Here is a 25,875-nt window from a genome sequence, read left to right on the forward strand (position 1 = left end):
CACACCGAAGAGGTGATTTTTTTTTGTAACTTGACCAGGCATGTCAATGGCCATATTCGTCCCACGGACAACAGGTGTCTCCCCGGGTGCCTGACTTAAACAAACCACCTCACCATCAGAATCCTCCTTGTCAATTTCCTCCTTAGCGCCAGCAACACCCATATCCTCATCCTGGTGTACTTCAACAGTGACATCTTCAATTTGACTATCAGGAACTGGACTGCGGGTGCTCCTTCCAGCACTTGCAGGGGGCGTGCAAATGGTGGAAGGCGCCACCTCTTCCCGTCCAGTGTTGGGAAGGTCAGGCATCGCAGCCGACACAATTGGACTCTCCTTGGGCATTTGTGATTTAGAAGAACGCACAGTTCTTTGCTGTGCTTTTGCCAGCTTAAGTCTTTTCATTTTTTTAGCGAGAGGATGAGTGCTTCCATCCTCATGTGAAGCTGAACCACTAGCCATGAACATAGGCCAGTGCCTCAGCCGTTCCTTGCCACTCAGTGTCGTAAATGGCATATTGGCAAGTTTACGCTTCTCCTCAGACGCTTTTAATTTTGATTTTTGGGTCATTTTACTGAACTTTTGTGTTTTGGATTTTACATGCTCTCTACTGTGACATTGGGCATCGGCCTTGGCAGACGACGTTGATGGCATTTCATCGTCTCAGCCATGACTAGTGGCTGCAGCTTCAGCACGAGGTGGAAGTGGATCTTGATCTTTCCCTATTTTACCCTCCACACTTTTTGTTCTCCATTTTTTAATGTGTGGAATTATATGCCAGTATCAATAGCAATGGCCTACTACTATATATACTGCGCACAACTGGAATGCTCCACAGGTATGGATGGATAGTATACTTGACGACACAGAGGTAGGTAGAGCAGTGGCCTACTGTACCGTACTGCTATATATTATATACTGGTGGTCAGCAAACTGTGCAAAACTGAAATGCACCACAGGTATGGATGGATAGTATACTTGACGACACAGAGGTAGGTAGAGCAGTGGCCTACTGTACCGTACTGCTATATATTATATACTGGTGGTCAGCAAACTGTGCAAAACTGAAATGCACCACAGGTATGGATGGATAGTATACTTGACGACACAGAGGTAGGTAGAGCAGTGGCCTTCTGTACCGTACTCCTATATATTATATACTGGTGGTCAGCAAAATTATGCACTGTACTCCTACTATATACTACAATGCAGCACAGATATGGAGCGTTTTTCAGGCAGAGAACGTATAATACTGGTGGTCACTGGTCAGCAAAACTCTGCACTGTACTCCTCCTATATAATACTGCTGGTCCCCAGTCCCCACAGTAAAGTAGTGTGAGCACAGATATATGCAGCACCAGTGGCGGAACAAGCAAGCGGTGGGCCCAGGTGCGACAAAATGCTTTGGGCCCCCCCCCCCCATCCCATCCAAGTCCACCCCATGGGCAGTGCGCGCCGTAGGCGCGCGCAAAAATACATAGTGGCGTGGCTTCGTGGGGAAGGGGTGTGTCCACAAAATAATACCAATTCATAAAACGGTGCACAGTAGTCTCCATTCTTCAAATTACGCCGCACAGTAGCACCACTACACCAGGTAGAGACCCTTTTACACCTTACAGCGAACAGATTCCCCTTTTTACACATAACGGCAGACAGCGTGCACTTTTTACACATAACGGCAGACAGCGTGCCCTCGTTACACATAGCGGCAGACAGCGTGCACTTTTTACACATTACAGCAGACAGCGTCCCCATTTTACACAATACGGCAGACAGCATACAATTTTTACACATAATGGCAGACAGCGTGCCCTCGTTACACATAGCGGCAGACAGCATCCCCTTTTTACACATTACGGCAGACAGCATACACTTTTTACACATAATGGCAGACAGCGTGCCCTCGTTACACATAGCGGCAGACAGCGTGCCCTCGTTACACATAGCGGCAGACAGCGTGCACTTTTTACACATTACGGCAGACAGCGTCCCCATTTTACACATTACGGCAGACAGCATACACTTTTTACACATAACGGCAGACAGCATCCCCATTTTACACATTACGGCAGACAGCATACACTTTTTACACATAACGGCAGACAGCGTGCCCTTTTTACACATTACGGCAGGCAGATTCTACCTTTTTACACATAGCGGCAGGCAGATTCCCCATTTTTATACATAGCGGCAGGCAGATTCCCCATTTTTACACATTGCGGCAGGCTGATTCCCCCTTTTTACACATTGCGGCAGGCAGATTCCCCATTTTTACATTGCGGCAGGCAGATTACCCCTTTTTACACATTGCGGCAGGCAGATTCCCCATTTTTATACATAGCGGCAGGCAGATTCCCCATTTTTATACATAGCGACAGGCAGTCCCCCCTTTTTACACATTGCGGCAGGCTGATTCCCCCTTTATACACATTGCGGCAGGCAGTCCCAACAAATAAAAAAAGAAAGAGACAGAAAGAAAGAAAGAAAGAAAGAAAGAAAGAAAGAAAGAAAGAAAGAAAGAAAGAAAAATTATACTTACCCTCTCTGTTGGCTCAGGCTCCTTGTGCAGCTTCCCGGGCAGTAGAGAAGAAGGAGGAGGGAGGTGGAGGAGGGAGCCGCAGCAGCGCTGTGTTATTGGTGGAGGCGCTGCTGCTGCTGCCCCTCTGCTTCACTATAGGCTGTTCTCAGAGACAGCCTATAGTGAAGCAGAGGAGCAGCAGCAGCAGCGCCTCCACCAGTAACAAAGCGCTGCTGCAGCTCCCTCCTTCACCTCCGTCCTCCACCTTACCCCGTACCGCTGCAGTGCGCGCCGCTCCTCTCCTCTCTCTCCGGGCGGCTGTGCGCTGCGGGCAGCGGTTGCCAGCAGCGCACAGCGGCATGTAATGAGTCAGTTTGACTCATTACATGCTTGGGCCCCTGAACAGAGGCGGGCCCCAGTGCAACGCACTGCTTGCACTGCCGGTAGTTCCGCCTCTGTGCAGCACACTGAGCACAGATATGGAGCGTTTTTCAGGCAGAGAACGTATAATACTGGTGGTCACTGGTCAGCAAAACTCTGCACTGTACTCCTCCTATATAATACTGCTGGTCCCCAGTCCCCACAATAAAGCAGTGTGAGCACAGATATATGCAGCACACTGAGCACAGATATGGAGCGTTTTTCAGGCAGAGAACGTATAATACTGGTGGTCACTGGTCAGCAAAACTCTGCACTGTACTCCTCCTATAATACTGCTGGTCCCCAGAATAAAGATATTTGCAGCCCCCTGAAAGTTCTGAAACAAAGTGAGAGGACGCCAGCCACGTCCTCTCACTATCATTTCCAATGCACGAGTGAAAAATGGCTGAGACACGCGGCTCCTTATATAGAATCCGAATCTCGCGAGAATCCGACAGCGGGATGATGACGTTTGGGCGCGCTCCGGTTAACCGAGCAATACTGGAGTATCCGAGTATGCCTCGGACCCGTGTAAAATGGGTGAAGTTCGGGGGGGTTCGGATTCCGAGGAACCGAACCCGCTCATCACTAATACACATTGCACAAGGTAAAGCACATAATACATATTGCACCAGGTAGAGCACGTTATACACTTTGCGCCAGGCAGAGCACATTATACACATTGCACCAGGTAAAGCACATTATACATATTTCACTAGGTAGAGAACGTTATATACATTGCACCTGGTAGAGCACGTTATACTCATTGCAGCGGGTAAAGCACATTATACACATTGCACCAGGTAGACCACGTTATACACTTTGCGCCAGGCAGAGCACATTATACACATTGCATCAGGTAAAGCACATTATACACATTGCACCAGATAGAGCACATTATACACTTTGCGCAAGACAGAGCACGTTATACACATTACACCAGGTGAAGCACTTTATACACATTGTAACAGGTAGAGCATGTTATACACTTTGCGCCAGACAGAGCAGGTTATACACATTGCAACAGGTAGAGCAGATTATAGACATTGCACCAGGTAGAGCACGTTATACACTTTGCGCCAGGTAGAGCACATTATACACATTGCACCAGGCTGCTGTGGCTTTTACTTACTAATACTTGCCTGGCTGCTGCGTCTGCCTGTAAGGAAACTGGCTGGGGCTGGAGGAAGCCTCAGAGCTGGAGGCGGTCCTGGAGGTGGAGCAGTCAGTGGTGACTGACGGCCCAGCCTAAAAAGGCTTACTGGGGAGTTGCTGTGGCTGCACATGTGCAGCAGCTCCACCGACGGCCATCTTTAAGTTACCTTTAAGTTAACGCTGCCGCGATCGGAACTAAGCTCCGCTCGTGGCAGCCAGCCAGCATGAGGGATGACGGTGGCCACTAAGGGACATCCGGACCAGCCAAACGGTATCTGGTCCCGGCGTGCCAATCCGCCACTGGGGGGCCCTCTGGCATAGATTTTGCACAAGGGGCCCTAGAGAGATGGCTAAAAGATAAATATTTGGTTAAATAACAGTGCAGGATTGTGCCGCAGTAATAGGAGTGTTAAGACAACAGAACTGGCAGTTCAATGACTGACGCTTACCCCTTACAAATCGCACAAATAACCCGGTTTCAACCTGGTATATTGTCAGGTCAATGCGTGTCGCTGTGCAGTGTGAAAGGGGCCATGGACGAATTACCGGGTAGCCCGACCCAGTAATTCCACCCGGTTATAAGTAGGGTTATTCCTGTGTAATTACGGGGTCAGGCGCAGTGTGAACGGGCTACCCGGGTCGATGCGACCCGGTACCCTTTCACTGTATAGGGAGAGGTGGCACGGAGATGATCTCATCTCGCAGCGCCGCATCAGCACCTGCCCCCGATGCCGACTCCGTCCCCGGATGGCAACCCGGCACATTGCCGGGTCAGGTTTGCGGTGTGTAGGGTCCAATGCCAGGTCCACACGGGAAGGACCCTTTTCCAATTTCCGGGTAGGACCCAGCATTGCGATCTGAAAGCGGTATTAGTAACCTACATACTAAAGTTTCCTCATCACTTAAATAAATAGGATTTTTGTATTACCACTTATAGCGGTGACATAAAATCTGTTAACACCTACATTTCTGAAAAACTATCACAGATGCAGCTGAGCAATACTGCTCTTTTAATTCCACTAAATTAGGAATTTCAGTTCCACTAAATTAGGAATTTCAGGGGGGCGTGGCTTGGCCTGACATGTAGTAGGAAGCAGGGAGACTGAGCTCCATTAAAATCCTGCTGTAATCTCCTGATACCCTGAGGTAGTGACAGCTACACAGAGATTAACTGCTGTGGGAGTGTGTCCTGGCTGCTGGGAGCCGTTGTTATTGTCTCCCACTGCCAAGCTGACTGCTGTTTGGACGTTTGTAGCTGAGTCATGCTGGAGGGGAAACAGGAAGTGCCATCTTAGGTATCGTGCTTGCTGGTGTTCTGGGCTCACTGGAGGAGAGGAGAGCCTGTTTAGCGACCAGTTTAGGGTGCAGGCGCTGGCTCAGGGCGCCCCTCATAGCGCCGCACCATGTGCCGCTGAGCTCCGGAGCGCAGTTAGTGCTGCGCTCCCTACCCTATTGCCGCCATATTCACACTGGCTCCCCGCTTGTCAGGGGACCGGTGACTCACTCGCCACCGACGTCTTCTGGCTCTGTAAGGGGGTTGGCGGCATGCTGCTGGGGTGAGCGATCCCCTGTGATCTGTCCCCTCATGAGCTCAGTGTCCTGTCAGCTGAGATAGTGGCTTGCACCCCTCAGGGTGGACACTACTCCCCCGCTTAGTCCCACGAAGCAGGAAGACTGTTGCCAGCAGCCTCCCTGTAAAATAATAAACTCTAAAAAAAAACTTTTACCAGAGAAGCTCTAGGAGCTCCCCTAGCTGTGACCGACTCCTCCGGGCACATTTTCTAAACTGAGTCTGAACATACTTGCCGACATTCTGGCTGCTCTCTGCGGGAGAGAGCAGCCAGGTCGGCTCAGCAGGGGGGCAGGGGAGGGCTGTGACGTGGGGAGGAGGTGGACCGGAGGCGGGATGGGGGTGGAGCAGGGGCAGGACGAGGCGGAGTTACCGTGACACATCTTTTAAGTGACACATCCTTTAAGCCACGCCCCCCGTTCTGTAATGCCGCGATCCCCGGCATTACACTGCAGGGGGCGTGGCTATGATGACGCGATTCAGCAAGAATCGCGTCATCAACTGCCCGGACCGCCCACTTTACACACTAAATGGGCAGACGGGCAGGGGGACCCCTGATTCCGGGAGACTTGCCTGCTCTTCCGGGGGGCCGGGAGGGTCACCCGATTTTCAGGAGCCTCCCGGCCATTCCGGGAGAGTAGGCAAGTATGGTCTGGTAGGAGGTGCATAGAGGGAGGAGCCAGCCCACACTCTCAAACTCTTAAAGTGCCAATGGCTCCTGGTGGACCTGTCTATACCCCATGGTACTTATGTGGACCCCAGCATCTTCTAGGACGTAAGAGAAATGATAGCTAGAATCTAATTGGTTGCTATTGGCAACACCACCACTTGTCTGTTTTATAAGCAAATCTACCGCATTATATCATTGATCAATATATGGATATGGAAAACATCACTCTTTCAGCTCTATGCAGTTATGCCAAATGTATATCTATATGGTTCTATTGGTTGGAATTTAAGGACTCCCTGGAGTAGCGCATGATACATGACGCCACATAGACTGCCCCTAGGGTTATCACCTCATCCCTTTAATTCTGGACACATATTAATTACACAGGTTCTGTGGCTGGCTGACTTCAAGACTCCATTTCACCTGGTTTTAATCAGCCACAGAACCTGTGTAATTAATTAATGTGTCCAGAATTAAAGGGATGAGGTGGTAACCCTGACTGCCCCCCTCATCTACCTCCCCTCTCCCCCTTACCCTTATATTTTACCCCTTGCCTGCTCTATTTCTTATTGTCTGTTTTGTGCTATCAATCTGCAGTTTGAAAATTTACCACTATATATTGATTAGTTTATGGCCTGCAGTTGGTATGGGCTGCAGTGTTTTTTCTTATTCAACGTGTTTTTTTTATTTTCTAGGTGTTATTACATATAAAGCATTAGTAAGAGTTATACAGGAGTTATTACTAGCTCTATCTACAGCTGGCATTGAGGGATGGTGATGTAAAATACTATTGCACTAAGCACATTTTATTAGAGCAGAAGTGCTTTCTTGATTATTATTTTGGGTAAATTTGCATTGATGACAAGCTGCAACTCTAGTCTTATTTAAGGCATAGTTTTTAGTCAATGCTTATATAAATGGGATGCTGCTCAGACACTGAGGGTCATTCCGACCCGTTCGCTCGCAGCGGAATGCGCATGAGGTCGCTGGGCAACAACGCTAGCAATGAAGAAAGCGGTCGCAGCGGCAACCGCAAGTAGATTGACAGCAAGAGGGCGTTCCTGGGCGTCACCTTACCACTTCCTGCCGTTTTCGGGGAGTGGTAAGTAAAACGCAGGCGTGTCCAGGCGAATGGAGGGCTGAGGGGTGACATCAAAGCCAGCCCCATCAACGCTGAGATCATCGCACAGGGTAAGTATGTCCAGGGCTAGTCTTGTTTTACACAAAACTTTTTTAGCTTAGCAGGGCTGCACAAGCGATCGCAGCCCTGCTAAGCTAAAATACACTCCCCCATAGGCGGGGATTAGTTGATCGCACCAGCAGCAAAAAAGTTGCTACGTGCGATCAACTCGGAATGACCACCAATGTTTGCTGTGGAATTTATTGCTAGCCTTGTAGTGGGAAGAGGGTATTGGGGGTGGAATGCAATCATTCAGCACACGTCTGTACCACTATTTATTGATTAGTGTATGGGCTGCAATGTTCTTTTTTTATTCAAACTGTCTTTTATTTTTTAAGAATTATAACATTTAAACCATTAGTAAGGGTTATACAGGAGTTAATCAGGAGGATAACAGTCTACCTAAAATCTCTACTATGGTAAAACTACTTTGAGGAAACCACTTTTTGGCCTCGCTTCAATTCCAACACCTGGACACTACTTGCTGGGTACACTGCTTAGACATCGCAAGGAGAAAGCGCTTGATAAATTTCTGGTTCTTTTTAGTCTTTACCCTACGGCTCCTGTACTCCACCCTGAATACTCTCCCCAGCTGGACCTCAATGACTTGGCCAGGAGTTTCTGCCTGATGCTCTTGCTGATGCTGCTGTAGGCCAGGGCTCCTTTACCTGTACCCCATTGGCCACCGGGTGACTAAACAACCCTCTCTGCACCACTATTCCTGGGAGCTGGGGCACATACACCGATTCCGGTACAATCCTGGTAAATCAGGGATATAGAGCATACCTACCCTAACCCTCAATCTAGTAGCCTTACTTAAACCTCACCCTAAACATTAACCCTAATACCTAATCCTTAATACCCTAGCAACCCTAACCCCTGACCCTAACCCGAACCTCTCCCTAACCATAACCCCTATAATTTATACCTTAAGCCAAACCTCTAAACCAATCCTAATATCCTGTCCCTAATACCTAACATAAAGGGCTGACTGGATGGGTCAAATGGTTCTTATCTGCGATCAAATTCTTTGTGGTATATTTACAGGGGTGCAGGTTTTTTTTTTAGAAGTGGAGATGTTTCCCATAGCAACCAATCAGATTCTAGTTAACATTTATTTAGCAAATTCTAGAAAATAATAGTTAGAATCTGATTGGTTGCTATGGACAACGGGGGTAATTCTGAGTTGATCGCAGCAGGATCTTTGTTAGCAGTTGGGCAAAACCATGTGCACTGCAGGGGAGGCAGATATAACATGTGCAGAGAGAGTTAGATTTGGGTGTGGTGTGTTCAATCTGCAATCTAAATTGCAGTGTAAAATAAAGCAGCCAGTATTTACAAAATAACCCACCCAAATCTAACTCTCTCTGCCAGAGGCGTAACTAGGGTTTTCGGAGCCCAGGGCAAGATGAAAAATGGCGCCCCCCCAAAAAAAAACCCCACCAAAATGGGCGTGGCCACGCACCAGAAGGGGCATGGCCACTGAAAATTCCCCACAGTGCCAGATACATGCCCCACGGTGCCAGTTACAATGCCCCACAGTGCCAGTTACAAGACTCCCCCCTCGCCCCCCCCCGCCGCTTACTTCAGTCGGGCCGTCAGTCACTCACCGCTGCGGCGCTTCCCTCTGCTATGTGAGGGGAGGAGAGCGCAGCGCCTCTCCTGCCCCTCACCGCTCCAGGTCTCCGGCGGCTGCTATGTGGAGCCGGTTTGCTAGCCAATCAGAGCTCCCGGGCCGGCAGCCAATCAGGAGCCGATCCGCAAGCTCTGATTGGCTAACACCGCCGGAGGCCGGACACACGCAGCGCTGCTGGCAGCGGCGGTGAGGGAAGGGAGAGACGCTGTGCTCTCCTCCTCTCACGTCTCGACGTGACGGGGGCGAGTGGGGCATGATGCCCTGGCCGCCGGCGGCGCCCCCCTCTCCTGGACCTGCCAAGGCGCCCAGGGCACGTGCCCCACTCGCCCTACCCTAGTTACGCCTCTGCTCTCTGCACATGTTATATCTGCCTCCCCTGCAGTGCACATGGTTTTGCCCAACTGCTAACAAAAATCCTGCTGCGATCAACTCAGAATTACCCCCAACATCTCCAATTCTAAAAACCCACACTTTAGTAAATATACCACGTTTCTATGTTACCTATCTTGTTATTTTTTTTTCACTGTCATTATTTTTATTAGCCTCTATTTATAAGGTGCCACAAGGGATTCACAGCACCCAATTACAGGCTGATGCAATTGCATATTGTTTGTATGTTTATGGGGACTCAAATGGTGTGTACACACGGTGAGATCCTTGCTATGCCCGATTTTCACTTTGCGATTTCCCGTGAACTCCCCGGAACCCCGCAACACCGATTTTGAATAACTTTTCTTGAGATATGGACTATGGGGGTAATTCCAAGTTGATCGCAGCAGGAATTTTTTTAGCAGTTGGGCAAAACCATGTGCACTGCAGGGTGTGGGGGGGGGGGGGGGGCAGATATAACATTTGCAGAGAAAGTTAGATTTGGGTGGGTTATTTTGTTTCTGTGCAGGGTAAATACTGGCTGCTTTATTTTTACACTGCAATTTAGATTGCAGATTGAACACACCCCACCCAAATCTAACTCTCACTGCACATGTTATAGCTGCCTCCCCTGCAGTGCACATGGGGTTAATTCCAAGTTGATCGCAGCAGGATTTTTGATAGCAATTGGGCAAAACCATGTGCACTGCAAGGGAGGCAGATATAACATGTGTAGAGAGAGTAAGATTTGGGTGGGTTATTTTGTTTCTGTGCAGGGTAAATACTGGCTGCTTTATTTTTACACTGCAAATTAGATTGCAGATTGAACACACCCCACCCAAATCTAACTCTCTCTGCACATGTTATATCTGCCTCCCCTGCAGTGCACATGGGCCCTCATTCCGAGTTGTTCGCTCGCAAGCTGCTTTTAGCAGCATTGCACACGCTAAGCCGCCACCTCCTGGGAGTGAATCTTAGCTTAGCAAAATTGCGAACGAAAGATTCTCAAAATTGCGAATAGAAATTTCCTGGAGTTTCTGAGTAGCTCGAGACTTACTCTGCCACTGCGATCAGTTCAGTCAGTTTCGTTCCTGGTTTGACGTCACAAACACACCCAGCGTTCGCCCACAGACACTCCCCCGTTTCTCCAGGCACTCCCGCGTTTTTCCCAGAAACGGCAGCGTTTTTTCACACACACCCATAAAACGGCCAGTTTCCGCCAGAAACACCCACTTCCTGTCAATCACATTACGATCACAAGAACGAAGAAAAAACCTCGTAATGCCGTGAGTAAAATACCAAACTTCTTAGCAAATTTACTTGGCGCAGTCGCAGTGCGAACATTGCGCATGCGCAATTAGCGGAAAATCGCTGCGATGCGAAGAAAATTACCGAGTGAACAACTCGGAATGAGGGCCATGATTTTGCCCAATTGCTAACAAAGATCCTGCTGCGATCAATTTGGAATTACCCCCATGGTTTTGCCCAATTGCTAACAAACTTGCTGCTGCGATCACCTCAGAATTACCCCTATGTGTGCTTATGATTTTGGCTTATGTGAGATGTCATTGACATGTGAGATGAACTAGATAGTACACCGATCTAGCAAGGATTGACTTGCCTGCACAGTCTATCTTTTCTTGCGATACCGACCTGGCGGGACCACGCATCGGGATCGAATCGGGATCGCAAGTGGCATAACACCTTGTGATTTGCACTAACCTTTCTTGCGATTTTGACTATATAGTCAAAATCGAAAGAAAAAATCTCACCGTGTGTACACACCAAAACACTGATAGCACATAAGCAATACCCAGGAAATGCTCCGGTGCTGCCCTTGAATGCTATTTAAACATCTCATCCAGTAAAATAAAATCAATTGTTTGTTTGGTCAAAACATGGTGTATTCATGTAGGGATGCCGTAAGAAATTGTGAGGCCCAGAACTGACAAATCAGGCAGCCTCCCCTACACCCCCCCCCCCCCCCCCAAATAAAATGTATATAAATAAATAAAAAAGGAGGAAAAAATGTATATGTATATTTAAAAATAAGATTTTAAACCTACCGGTAAATTTCTCCTAGTCCGTAGAGGATGCTGGGGACTCCGTAAGGACCATGGGGTATAGACTATAGACGGGCTCCGCAGGAGACATGGGCACTCTAAAGACTTTAGATGGGTGTGGACTGGCTTCTCCTCTATGCCCCTCCTCCAGACCTCAGTTAAAGAACTGTGCCCAGAGGAGACGGACAGTACGAGGAATAAATTTTTGTTACTCTAAGGGCAAGATACATACCAGCCCACACCACCCACACCGTACAACTTGGAACATACGAACCAGTTAACAGTATGAAACAAAACAGCATCAGCCAGAGACTGATCAAAACTGTAACATAACCCTTATGTAAGCAATAACTATATACAAGTCTTGCAGAATTTAGTCCGCACTGGAACGGGCGCCCAGCATCCTCTACGGACTAGGAGAAAAAGATTTACTGGTAGGTTTAAAATCTTATATTCTCTTACGTCCTAGAGGATGCTGGGGACTCCGTAAGGACCATGGGGATTATACCAAAGCTCCAGACCAGGCGGGAGAGTGCGGATGACTCTGCAGCACCGATTGAGCAAACATGAGGTCCTCCTCAGCCAAGGTATCAAACTTGTAGAATTTAGCAAAAGTGTTTGAACCCGACCAAGTAGCCGCTCGGCAAAGTTGCAATGCCAAGACACCTCGGGCAGCCGCCCAAGAAGAGCCCACCTTCCTAGTGGAATGGGCCTTTACCGAATTTGTACCGGCAATCCAGCCGTAGAATGAGCCTGCTGAATCGTGTTACAGATCCAGTGGGCAATAGTCTGCTTAGAAGCAGGGGCGCCAACTTTGTTGGCTGCATACAGGACAAACAGTGCCTCTGTTTTCCTAACCCGAGCCGTCCTGGCTACATAAACCTTTAAGGCCCTGACTACATCAAGAGACTTGGAATCCTCCAAGTCCCCCGTAGCCACAGGCACCACAATAGGTTGGTTCATATGAAACGATGAAACCACCTTAGGCAGAAATTGAGGACGAGTCCTCAACTCTGCTCTATCCACATGGAAAATCAGATAGGGGCTTTTGTGAGACAAAGCCGCCAATTCAGACACCCGCCTCGCAGATGCCAAGGCTAACAACATACATGACCACTTTCCAAGTGAGAAATTTTAACTCAACTGTTTGAAGAGGTTCAAACCAGTGTGACTTAAGGAACTGTAACACCACGTTAAGGTCCCATGGTGCCACTGGGGCACAAAAGGAGGCTGGATGTGCAGCACTCCATTTACAAAAGTCTGGACTTCTGGGAGAGAAGCAAATTCCTTCTGAAAGAATATTGACAGGGCCGAAATCTGTACCTTAATAGAGCCTAACTTTAGGCCCCATATCCACTCCTGTCTGCAGAAAGTGGAGAAAACGGCCCAGGTGAAAATCTTCCGTAGGAGCATTCTTGGCTTCACACCAAGAAACATATTTCCTCCAGATACGGCGATAATGTTTCGCGTCACCTCCTTCCTAGCTTTTATCAGAGTAGGGATGACCTCCCCCGGAATACCTTTCCTAGCTAGGATTTGGCGTTCAAACCGCCATGCGTCAAACGTAACCGGGGTAAGTCTTGGAACACGCTGGGCCCCTGCTGTAACAGGTCTCCCTGGGAGGAAGAAGCCACGGATCTTTTGTGAGCGTTTCCTGAAGATCTGAATACCAGCCCTCCGAGGCCAATCCGGAACAATGAGTATTGTCTGGACTCTTTTTCGTCTTATGATTCTCAGTATTTTTGAGATGAGTGAAGAGGAGGGAAGACATAGACCAACGGAAACATCCATGGTGTCACCAGGGCGTCTACTGCTACCACCTGAGGGTCCCTTGACCTGGAACAATACCTCCAAAGTTTCTTGTTGAGGCGTGACGCCATCATGTCTATTTGAGGAAGCCCCCAACGACTTGTTATCTCTGCAAAAACTTCTTGATGAAGGACCCCACTCTCCTGGATGGAGGTCGTGTCTGCTGAGGAAGTCTGCTTCCCAGTTGTCCACTCCCGGTATGAAGACTGCTGACAGCGCGCTTACGTGATTTTCCGCCCAGCGATGAATCCTGGTGGCTTCCGCCACTGCCACTCTGCTCCTTGTCCCGCCTTGGCGGTTTACATGAGCCACTGCTGTGACGTTGTCTGATTGAATCAGAACAGGTAGGTCGCGAAGAAGAGTATCCGCTTGTCGTAGGCCCTTGTATATGGCCCTTAATTCCAGCACGTTGATGTGTAGACAAGCCTCCTGGCTTGACCACAGTCCCTGAAAATTTCTTCCTTGTGTGACCTGCTCCCCATCCTCGGAGGCTCGTGTCCGTGGCCACCAGAACCCAGTCTTGAATGCCAAACCTGCGACCCTCTAGAAGGTGAGCACACTGCAGCCACCACAGGAGAGACACCCTGGCCCTGGGGGACAGGCTTATTTTCTGATGTATTTGTAGATGGGACCCTGACCATTTTGTCCAGAAGGTCCCACTGAAATGTCCTCGCATGGAACCTGCCACCATTTTTCCAGTACTCGAGTGCATTGATGAACTGACACTCTTTTTGGCTTTAACAGGTCTCTGACCATGCTCTGGAGTTCCTGGGCTTTTTCCATTGGAGAAAAACCCTCTTCTTTTCCGTGTCCAGAATCATGCCTAAAAATGATAGCCGAGTCGTTGGAATCAACTGCGATTTTGGCAGATTTAGGATCCAGCCGTGTTGCTGCAGCACTCTCAGTGAGAGTGACACACTTTTCAGCAAGTGATCTCTCGATCTCGCTTTTATTAGGAGATCGTCCAAGTATGGGATAATTGTGACTCCTTGCCTGCGTAGGAGCACCATCATTTCCGCCATTACCTTGGTGAAAATCCTCGGGGCCGTGGACAGCCCAAACGGCAACGTCTGAAACTGGTAATGACAGTCCTGTACAGCGAATCTCAGGTACGCCTGATGAGGAGGATAAATGGGGACATGAAGGTATGCATCCTTTATGTCTAGTGACACATAAAATCCCCCCTTCCAGCTGGAGATCATTGCCCGGAGAGATTCCATCTTGAATTTGAACTTTTTTAGATACAGGTTTAGGGATTTTAGATTCAGAATGGGGTCTGACCGAGCCATCCGGTTTCGGACCACAAATAGAGTTGAATAGTACCCCTTCCCCTGTTGCACTAGGGGAACCTTGATAATCACTTGCTGTTGACACAGCATTTGTATCGCAGCTAAAACTATTTCCTTCTCTGGGGAGAGGCTGGCCAAAGCCGACTTGAAAATCGGCGAGGAGGCACTTCTTCGAATTCCAGTTTGTAGCCTTGGGATACAATTTCTATCGCCCAAGGATCCACATCTGACAGAACCTAGATCTGGCTGAAGACGTGCCCCCACCAGCGCGGACTCCCGCAGTGGAGCCCCAGCGTCATGCGGTGGATTTTGTAGAAGCCGAGGAGGACTTCTGTTCCTGGGAACTAGCCGTAGCAGGCATTCTTTTCCCTCTACCATTACCTCTGGCGAGGAAGGAAGAGCCCCGGCCCCTTCTGGACTTATGCGACCGAAAGGACTGCATCTGATATTGAGGTGTTTTCTTTTGCTGTGGGGGAACATAAGGCAAAAAAGAAGATTTACCCGCAGTAGCTGTGGACACCAGGTCCGCGAGGCCCTCCCCAAATAAAACCTCACCCTTGTAAGGCAAAGTTTCCATATGTCTCTTTGAATTGGCATCACCCGTCCATTGGCGGGTCCACAGGGCTCGCCTAGCAGAAATTGCCATGGCATTGGCTCTTGAACCCAACAGCCAACGTCTCTCGCAGCGTCTCTCATATATAACGCTGCGTCTTTTATATGACCCAAGGTCAATAAGATGCTATCCTTATCTAGGGTGTCAATGTCAGATGACAAGGTTATCTGCCCCATGCTGCTATTGCGCTACATACCCATGCCGACGATACTGCCGGTCTGAGCAAGGCCCCCGTACGTGTATAAGTTGATTTTAAGGTAGTCTCCTGTCTGCGATCAGCAGGATCCTTGAGGGCTGCTGTGTCTGGAGACGGTAGCGCCACCTTTTGGACAAGCGCGTCAAGCCTTGTCCACCCTGGGCGAGGATTCCCACCGTAACCTGTCCTGTGCGAGGAAAGGATACGCCATAAGAATTCTCTTGGGAATCTGCAGTTTCTTGTCTGGAGTTTCCCAAGCTTTTTCAAATAAAGCGTTCAGCTCATGAGATGGGGGAAAGGTTACCTCAGGTTTTCTTCTCCTTAAACATGCATACCCTCGTGTCAGGCACCGAGGGGTCCTCTGTGATATGCAAAACATCTTTTATTGCAATAATCATATAATGAATACTTTTGGCCACCCTTGGGTGTAACCTCGCATCATCGTAGTCGACACTGGAGTCAGAATCCGTGTCGGTATCAGTGTCTGCTACCTGGGACAGGGGACGTTTATGAGACCCAGAAGGGCCCTTGTGACACAGTCAAAGCCATGATTGACTCCCTGCTTTTTCTCTGGACTCTGCTTTGTCCAATCTTTTATGTAATAAAGACACATTTGCATTTAAAACATTCCACATATCCATCCAATCAGGTGTCGACTGTGCCGACGGAGACACCACAATCATCTGCTCTACCTCCTCCTTAGACGAGCCTTCCGCTTCAGACATGCCGACACACACGTACCGACACCCACACTGGGATATATATATATATATATGGAGACAGTCCCCCAATAAGGCCCTTTGGAGAGACAGAGAGAGAGTATGCCAGCACATACCCAGCGCCACTGGACACTGGAACAAAATCCCAGTCTGTACAGCGCTTTGTATATCAATAATACACTCACTGCGCCCAAAAAATGTGCAGCCCCCCCCCCCCTCCTCTTTGCCCTCTGTACTTGTGTTCAGCAGGGGAGAGTCCGGGGAGCAGCTTCTCTGCAGCGTGCTGTGGAGAAAATGGCGCTGGTTAGTGCTGGAGGATCAAGCTCCGCCCCCTCAACGGCGGGCTTCGGTCTCGCTCAAATTCTTTATACTGGCGGGGGGTTTATTTAATATGCTGCCTCCGCAGTATATATATGTCAGCCAGTATCCCTTGAGGTTTATTATTGCTGCCCAGGGCACCCCCCCCCCCCCTGCGCCCTGCACCCATACAGTGCCGTCAGCGTGTGTGAATGTGGGACCAATGGCGCGCAGCGTTACTGCTGCGCGGTACCTCAGTGAAGATCTGAAGTTTTCTGCCGCTTTTGAAGTCTTCTTTCTTCTTATACTCACCCGGCTTCTATCTTCCGGCTCTGTGAGGAGGACGGTGGCGCGGCTCCGGGACGAACAACGAGGATGAGACCTGCGTTCCAACCCTCTGGAGCTAATGGTGTCCAGTAACCTAAGAAGCAGAGCCTATCATTAAGTAGGTATGCTTCTCTCCCCTCAGTCCCACGATGCAGGGAGCCTGTTGCCAGCAGTGCTCCCTGAAAATAAAAAACCTAACAAAAGTCTTTTTCAGAGAAACTCAGTAGAGCTCCCCTGCAGTGCATCCAGTCTCCTCTGGGCACAGGATCTAACTGAGGTCTGGAGGAGGGGCATAGAGGGAGGAGCCAGTGCACACCCATCTAAAGTCTTTAGAGTGCCCATGTCTCCTGCGGAGCCCGTCTATACCCCATGGTCCTTACGGAGTCCCCAGCATCCTCTAGGACGTAAGAGATAAAGAGGAGAGTTACTGTATGGTAGACTTACCATTATTAACTCTCTGTTTGTGAGGTAGATTGGGTTCCACAGGGAAAACATCGGGGGGGGGGGGGGGGGGGGGGGGGGGGGGGTTGGGAGAGTGGATCTTGATCCAGAGGCACCGACAGGCTAAAGCTTTAGGCTGTCCCAGGATGCATTGGGGCCTCCTGTATAACCCCCGCCTCCAGGAGAGCTCAGTTTCGTTATTCAGTCCAATGCAGGAGCAGGCAAGAGAGAAGGCAGATGTTAGTCACATAGAACCACATTCTCACGACAGGAGAAAGTACCAGCGGCTAATGCCATACAACCCAAAGAAGCTAGGTTTGTCAGGGTGGGCGCCCTGTGGAACCCAATGTACCTCACGGAAAGAAATGGTAAGTCTACCATAACTCTCCTTTGCTGCAGCAGTGACACTGGAGGGAACACATAGGGCAGCCAAAAGTTCCATGGAACCACCAGTGCGTCCATGAACACTGCTAGAGGCTCCCTGGTCTTTCATCCTTGTGAGTGTGTCGAGACGCCTTGTGAGTATGCTGAGACGCTATCCAGACTTCTGGATGAAGACTCCACTCTCCGGCGTGAATGTCCTGGCGACTGAGGAAGTCCGCTTCCCAGTTCATGACACCTGGGCCAATATTTACTAAGAATTCGAGTTTGTCCGATTTGTGTTTTTTTTTCTAAGTCCCAATCCGGGAATTCACTAAGCACCAATCTCGGCAGTGTTTGGACTATTCGTAATGGTTTGATTTTCAAAGTTCCGAAATACGAATGAATAGACCATCGGTCAAACACGGCTGTTATTTCATACAATACGGGCATTCACTATTCATTCGTATTTGGGTGTTAGTTTCTGAGTGCTCAAGTGCGGGTCAGTTTTTTTTCGATTCGTTAAAATAAGCAGCAAAAAAATAGACCTGCTTTTTCCAGTTGAGTTTGGATAACCATGCACGGATCAGTGAGATCTGTGCATGGTTATCTATGGGAAAGGGTCTGTTTAGTGTAAAAACTGGAAAAAAAATTGCGTGCGGTCCCCCCTCCTAAGCATAACCAGCCTCGGGCTCTTTGAGCCGGTCCTGGTTGAAAAAATATGGGGGGGGGGAATGACAGGGGTTCCCCCATATTTCATCAACCAGCACCGGGCTCTGCGCCTGATCCTGGTTCCAAAAATACGGGGGACAAAAAGCGTAGGGGTCCCCCGTATTTTTGAAACCAGCATCGGGCTCCACTAGCCAGGTACATAATACCACAGCCGGGGGACACTTTTATACTGGTCCCTGCGGCCCTGGCATTACATACTCAACTAGTCACCACTGGACGGGGTACCCTGGAGGAGTGGGAACCCCTTAAATCAAGGGGCCCCCCCCTCCAGCCACCCAAGGGCCAGGGGTGAAGCCTGAGGCTGTCCCCCCCATCCAAGGGCGGCGGATGGGGGGCTGATAGCCTTTTGAAAAAATGTGAATATTGTTTTTAGTAGCAGTACAACAAGTCCCAGCAAGCCTCCCCGCAAGCTGGTACTTGGAGTACCACAAGTACCAGCATGCGGTGGAAAACCGGGCCCGCTGGTACCTGTAGTACTACTACTAAAAAAATACCCCCAAAAAAACAGGACACACACACCGTGAAAGTATAAGTTTATTACATACATGCACACCTCCATACATACATACTTACCTATGTTCCCACGAGGCTCGGTCCTCTTCTCCATGTAGAATCCTTGGGGTACCTGTGAAAAAAATTATACTCACATAATCCAGTGTAGCCAATGGTGGGAACTTTGCGGTCAGCGGTGAGGTTACTTTTGGTCAACCGCTGACCGCAAAGTTCCCACCATTGGCTACAATGGAGTGCATAGGCGCTACATTGTATCTCTGCCGTGTGCAGCCTGACAGACACTACAGGAGCACACAGCGAATCAGGAGAGTGCCACGACGTGGCGCTCCCTGATTGGCTGAAGGGACCCTCTTTGACAGGAGTCAGGGGGGGTCCTGGCAGTCGGGGAAAGGGGCCCCATGTGTAAACATGGGACCCCTTTCAGTGCGTGGTCGGGTTTCCGTGTGCATGTATGTAATAAACTTATACTTTCACGGTGTGTGTGTCCTGTTTTTTGGGGGGTATTTTTTTTTGTAGTAGTACTACAGGTACCAGCGGGCCCGGTTTTCCACCGCATGCTGGTACTTGTGGTTCTCCAAGTATCAGCTTGCTGGGGAGGCTTGCTGGGACTTGTAGTACTGCTACTAAAAACAATATTCACATTTTTTCAAAAGGCTATCAGCCCCCCATCCGCCGCCCTTGGATGGGGGGGGGGGGGGCAGCCTCGGGCTTCACCCCTGGCCCTTGGGTGGCTGGAGGGGGGGGACCCCTTGATTTAAGGGGTTCCCACTCCTCCAGGGTACCCCGGCCAGGGGTGACTAGTTGGGTATGTAATGCCAGGGCCGCAGGGTCCAGTATAAAAGTGTCCCCCGGCTGTGGCATTATGTACCTGGCTAGTGGAGCCCGGTGCTGGTTTCAAAAATACGGGGGACCCCTACGCTTTTTGTCCCCCGTATTTTTGGAACCAGGACCAGGTGCAGAGCCCGGTGCTGGTTGATGAAATATAGGGAAACCCCTGTCATTTTTCCCCCCATATTTTTTCAACCAGGACCGGCTCAAAGAGCCCAAGGCTGGTTATGCTTAGGAGGGGGGAACCCACGCAATTTTTTTCAGATTTTTTAAGACTTTAATCAACTTTTTAAGGTACACAATGAAGCCCTGCACGGATCTCACAGATCCGGCCGGGATTCCTTGTGTTTTGTAAGGCAGTGTTTTACTCATCACTCCCGTAAAACACTGCCTGATATTACGAATCACATCGACATCGGAAAAAACGATTGTGCAAAACTCGGCAGCTTAGTGAATGATCGTATCAGGATTCAAAAAGTTGCAGTAAAATGCACCCGATACCATTCGAGTTCAAACACCCTTCAAAACGGCCAAAACACGAATCTTTGTAAATATACCCCATGGAATGAACACTGCCGATATGGCTGGCAGATGGCGTTCCGCCCAACAAAGGATTTTAAACACTTCCATCACTGCCATGCAGCTTTGAGTACCGCCTTGATGGCTTATGTATGCAGGGCCGGCGCTACCATTAGGCAGCTTTAGGCAGCTGTCTATGAGCGCCGGCCACTGGAGGGCGGCACTATAAGATGATTAGAAAATGCTTTCTTTATTCTCTCCTGCTCTTCCGTAAGAGGTGAGGAGCAGGGATGTTGTAGCAGCTCAATTGCTGCCCCCCCCCCCCCAGTGATAGCACCTTGCCAGAGCCAGCGCAAACCGCTCAGCAGATCCCGCAAAGCAGGGAGGCGCCAGACCGAAGAGGCGCTCTCCCTGATCTGCACTGCAGCCTGTTGTTGCTGGCGGCAGCGCGAAGAGCGGCTCTTGTTCACTTCCCTCCGGCTCCCTCCCTCTTCTTTCCTACCCCTCCTTCCCTGCACCATCACCAGCGGCGCCAGCAGCTTGAAGTGCGCTGCCTCCACGGAGGAAATCTCATCTGCTCTGCACCTGCCTCCTCCTCTCACGGACGTCCTATAGCTGCTGCGCCCACACCATGTACTGTAAGTACAAGTATTATCCACTTGGCAGCGCTGTGCTGCTGTTATTATCAGCTCCCTGACTCTGCCCCCCTCTCCTGCTGCACCGCCCCGGGCTGGCCTATCTGCAGGGACCCTCAACAAGGAGCGCATTGCTGGCTACCACCCAGAGCCGGATTAAGAGGGTGGAACAAGGGTCATGTACCCCGGGCCCTCCGTTTTATAGGGCCCCCCTGTTGGATCTGCTCCCAGATAGCTCTAGCACGGGATGATAGAGCTAAGTTAACACAGCAGCAGTAGCTGGGCAGAGGGAGAAGAGAGACCTGCAGGCCAATCACAGAGAGCTTCTCCCCGGAGTCCCCGCCCCCTGCAAAGCACTGCTGGGAAGAAGACTGGTGGTGTGCATGTGGGCTGAGAGTTCTGCATGGTGAGAGCAGAGGCAGCAGAGCCAGCCAGCCCACAGCAAAGTAACATTGGACAGAGGGGCAGCTGCTGGGGAGAGAGAGAAAACTCTGCAAGTAAGTGGCTGCTTTACCTGCTGCTGCCTAGGAACATCACACTGCCGCTGCTTCCAGTTATCATGTCCTGCTATTTACACTCACACATGTTGTGTGTACTTTACATGTGACTGTAAGTTGGTGGATGCTCTAACCCTCCCTCCCATCAGCCTATTGCTAGATTCAAGTGGCCTAAGGGACCTTTTATGCCAGGGGGAGGAGCCATGACACAGAGGAGGAGCTAGGCCAGCGGGATAGTTCCTCTGCTATCCACGCCACCAACTATTACCTTTAGTAATCAAGTGGCGAGCGAAGGGGAGCGAGCCACCGAGCCCGAAGCATGGCGAGTGTACATTTCGGGTACCCAGTTCAGCCGTGGCTCCTCCCCCGGTGACGTCAGAGGTCCCTTACCCCACTCCGATTTAGAACTATCCATTGCCTAACCCTAACCCTCCCTCCCCTCAGTCTATTCCCTAACCCTCCCTCTCCTCAGCCTATTCCCCAACCCTAACCCCCCCCCTCAGTCTATTCCCTAACCCTCCCTCCCCTCAGCCTATTCCCTAACCCTCCCCGCAGCCTATTCCCCAACCCTAACCCCCCCCCCTCCTAAGTCTATTCCCTAACCCTCTCTCCCCTCAGCCTATTCCCTAACCCTCCCTCCCCTCAGCCTATTCCCTAACCCTAACTTAGAGGTGACTAACAAGTGAGTTGCACACCTGCGCACAGGTTCTTGTGTCATACTGATCACCTACTGCAGGACATGTGTATAATAATGCACTGCAAAATGCAGTGACCGGAACTGCATATCCTGTCCCAAGTGACCGCTGGGTGAGGCTGGGGCAGATGGATGCAGTGAGAGCTGAACAATGGGAAGGGGCAAGGGATAGTGTAGTTGAGGGCATATCTGTATAGCTTAGTATTGGGCACGGTATACCCCACCCCCCTGCTGTATGTGCGGTGTTATACTCTGTTACTGCAGCTCAACAACATGCTTATGGACAGCGATACCGGCATCCCGATGCTTAAATCCCGACAGGGGAAGGTAAGTATGCTATCCCCTGCCCCCTACCCCTCCCTTCCCACAGCCTAACCCTAACTTCCCCCCAAGTGCCTAACTCTAATCCTCCCTCCCCCCCCTCCCGGTGGAGCCTAGCCCCCCTACCCACAGTGTAACCTGAATAAGGTACACAACTATGTGGTACAATATGAATCATGGCCACTATGTATGGTGTAATGTGACAAAGATTGTGTTACTGTGTGGCGTAATTTGAATTGGGGTACTATTGTGTGTCCATGCCCCTTTCTGGTGAGACCACACTCCTTTTTGCAGCGTGCACCTATCCCTTTATTACGTATGGGAGGGCACAAATTTATCTTTTGCAGGTGGGCGCCGAACCCCCTAGCACCGGCCCTGCACCTTACCTTGCATATTCCTGACCTGGCCCCCGCTCCATGACAACATTCTGAAAGTGATCCGTGCACCCCCTGCCCCTCCGATCTCGAGCATGATGCCCGCACCCATCCCTCCCCCTCCCACCAATTGCCGGCTCTGGCATGTGTCTTGTCTCCCCAAACCCCCCCCCCCGTGGCGAATTGCGGACTCGGGGGGTGCAGGCCCCTGCCCCCCACATATTACCCCCCCCCCTCCCCTCCACAGGCTCAGAGGTTATGCCCCCTCCCCTCCACAGGCTCAGAGGTTATGATTGAAGACTCTTGCAGTTTGGCTGTCCCCCTCCCCCCGTTGCCGCGAGTGCAGGTTCGGTTCCGGGGCCCACATGCGACTTCTAGCCAGCCCCCCAGTGACATACTCCCGCAGGTTACCTGCTGCCCCACCCTGCTACAATTGCAGGCTCCAATGTGTTACTCATCAGAGTAACCATATTCCCCCCCCCCCATCCTGCCGCGACTCTCTCACTGCCTCCCCCCTCCCATGCACCATACCCCCGTAGCACACGCAGGGAGGGAGGGGGGGGGGTTTCTGGGTACCCAGAAACCCCCCTGATGGACTGCATTCCTTATTTTAGAAAGCCGCGATCGCAGCTAACGCTGCGGGGATGAGGGATCTATTGCCGGCAAAGTCTGCATAGTGACCTGCAGATACTGGGAGCTGCTGTGCAATGCTGTGGTGTGTCCTCATCATTCCAGTGGCTGTTCCGTGGCTGGCAGTGTTTCTCCTCTGCAACCCAGGTACATATATGTGCAGTACAATGTATATGTTTGTTTAAATGTACAGTACGTGTGTGGTGTGTTTGTGTTATGTATGTTTGTGTGTGGAGTGTATGTATAGTCTGTGTATTTTGCCTACAAACACACACACGTCACTCTCCCTGTCGTCACAGTCTCTCCCTGTCGTCACTGTCGTCACTCTCCGTGTCGTCACTCTCCCTGTCATCCCTGTCGTCACTCTCCCTGTCGTCACTTTCCGTGTCGTCACTCTCCGTGTCGTCACTGTCGTCACTCTCCCTGTCGTCCCTGTCGTCACTCCCTGTCGTCATTCTCTCTCCCTGTCGTCACTCTTCCTGTCGTCATTGTCTCTCTCTCCCTGTCATCACTCTCTCTCTCTCCCTGTCATCACTCTCTCTCTCCCTGTCGTCACTCTCTCTCTCCCTGCCGTCACTCTCTCTCTCCCTGCCGTCACTCTCTCTCTCCCTGTTGTCACTGTCTCTCTCTCCCTGTCATCACTCTGGCTGTCCCTGCTTTCACAATTTCAGCTCATTCAGTGTGCTACAAGGTGAATTTCGGCTCATTCAGTGTGCTACAATGTGAATTTCAGCTCATTCAGTGTGCTACAAGGTGAATTTCAGCTCATTCATTGTGCTACAAGGTGAATTTCGGCTCATTCAGTGTGCTACAATGTGAATTTCAGCTCATTCAGTGTGCTACAAGGTGAATTTCGGATCATTCAGTGTCCTACAAGGTGAATTTCGGCTCATTCAGTGTGCTACAATGTGAGTTTCGGCTCATTCAGTGTGCTACAATGTGAATTTCAGCTCATTCATTGTGCTACAAGGTGAATTTCGGCTCATTCAGTGTGCTACAAGGTGAATTTCGGCTCATTCAGTGTCCTACAAGGTGAATTTCGGCTCATTAATTGTGCTACAAGGTGAATTTCGGCTCATTCAGTGTGCTACAAGGTGAATTTCGGCTCATTCAGTGTGCTACAAGGTGAATTTCGGCTCATTCAGTGTGCTACAATGTGAATTTTGGCTCATTCAGTGTGCTTCAATGTGAATTTCGGCTCGTACCGTGTGCTATAATGTGAAAGGGGCACCAGTGCTAGATAGTATAAGGGGTTCTACTACACGGGACACGCCCCCTTTTGGGTGGTCACGCCTCCTTTTCTGGAGCGTGCGCGCCAAAGGCGCGTGCATAATTACATCCTTGACTTTTGCATACCCCCACTTCAAAATTTCCACTACGACCATGTGTGTGTGTGTATATTATATATATATATATATATATATATATATATATATAACTACATACACACACATATATGTGGGGGGGGGGCAGCTGACAATTTGCCTAGGGTGCTGAGAAACCTTGCACCGGCCCTGTATGTATGCCTCCGTGGTGGCATTGTTTGATCGTACTTGAACAGGCATGTTCTGTACTAGAGGTAGTGCGAGAGATAGTGCATTGAACACTGCCCTCCGCTCTAAGATGTTTATCGGGAGGAATGATTCCTCCTTGGTCCAGCAACCCTGAAGAGAGTGTTGCTCCAACACCGCTCCCCATCCCCTCAGACTGGCATCCATTGTCAGCAGGACCCAGTCGGGGATCCAGAAGGGATGTCCCCTGCTTATTGCTGGTCCTGGCGCCACCAGGTCTGCGACAGATGACAGACGAAGTCAAAGAAATCATGATCCGATGAATTAGGCCATCCCACTTAGAAAGGATTAACCTCTGTAGTGGGCGGGAATGTCGTATTGGGCGGGAATGTCGAATACTCTACCATGTCGAAGGTTGACACCATCAGGCCAAGTACTTGCATCGCTGTGTGGGGCGACGAATGAAGTGTGTTATACTGTTCTGAAGCTTCAGGACTTTTCTGGAGGCAGAAACAGTCTCTGACTGTGTGTGTCCAGGAGTGCCCCCAGATGCCCCATGCTCTGAGCTGAGACCAGCGAGGACTTCTTCCAATTTGGAAGCCACCCGTGGGCTTGCAGGAAGGTTACTGTCAGTTGCAGATAATTGAGGAGAACTTCGTGGGAATTTGCCAGAATCAGCAGGTCGTCCAAATACGGCAGGATTCTGACTCCCTGGCGACAGAGATGGGCCATCATCACGGCCATGACCTTGGTGAAGATCCGAGGAGTCGTAGTCAATCGAAATGGCAGAGCCTGGAAATGGTAGTGAAGGTTGCCAATAGCAAACCGCAGGAAGGGCTGATGTGACATGGCAATAGGAATATGCATCCTGTATAACCAGGGATACCATATAGTCTCCGGGTTCCACAGCCAGTACAATGGAGCACAGTGTTTCCATATGAAACCTGGGCACTCTCACAAACTTGTTCAGTGATTTGAGATTTAGTATAGGC

The 25,875-nt window shown here is 50.1% G+C and overlaps 1 protein-coding gene and 1 long non-coding RNA gene across 3 annotated transcripts in view; one reads left to right on the forward strand and one right to left on the reverse strand.

Moving 5' to 3' along the window:
- The window catches only part of DNAH6 (dynein axonemal heavy chain 6), a 679,574-nt gene that overhangs the window by 491,533 nt on the left and 162,166 nt on the right, over window positions 1-25,875 (reverse strand). The window lies entirely within an intron of this gene.
- LOC134911276 (uncharacterized) overlaps window positions 20,561-25,875 on the forward strand; it is a 69,923-nt gene continuing 64,608 nt past the window's right edge. The window contains exon 1 of one of the 2 annotated variants that reach the window (XR_010176444.1): window positions 20,561-21,353. This is a non-coding gene — a long non-coding RNA (uncharacterized LOC134911276). The remainder of the gene's footprint in view (window positions 21,354-25,875) is intronic. The other variant, XR_010176449.1, reaches the window with a different exon arrangement.

Source organism: Pseudophryne corroboree, chromosome 1, assembly GCF_028390025.1.
Source record: "Pseudophryne corroboree isolate aPseCor3 chromosome 1, aPseCor3.hap2, whole genome shotgun sequence".
In the NCBI taxonomy this organism is placed as follows: Eukaryota; Metazoa; Chordata; class Amphibia; order Anura; family Myobatrachidae; genus Pseudophryne; species Pseudophryne corroboree.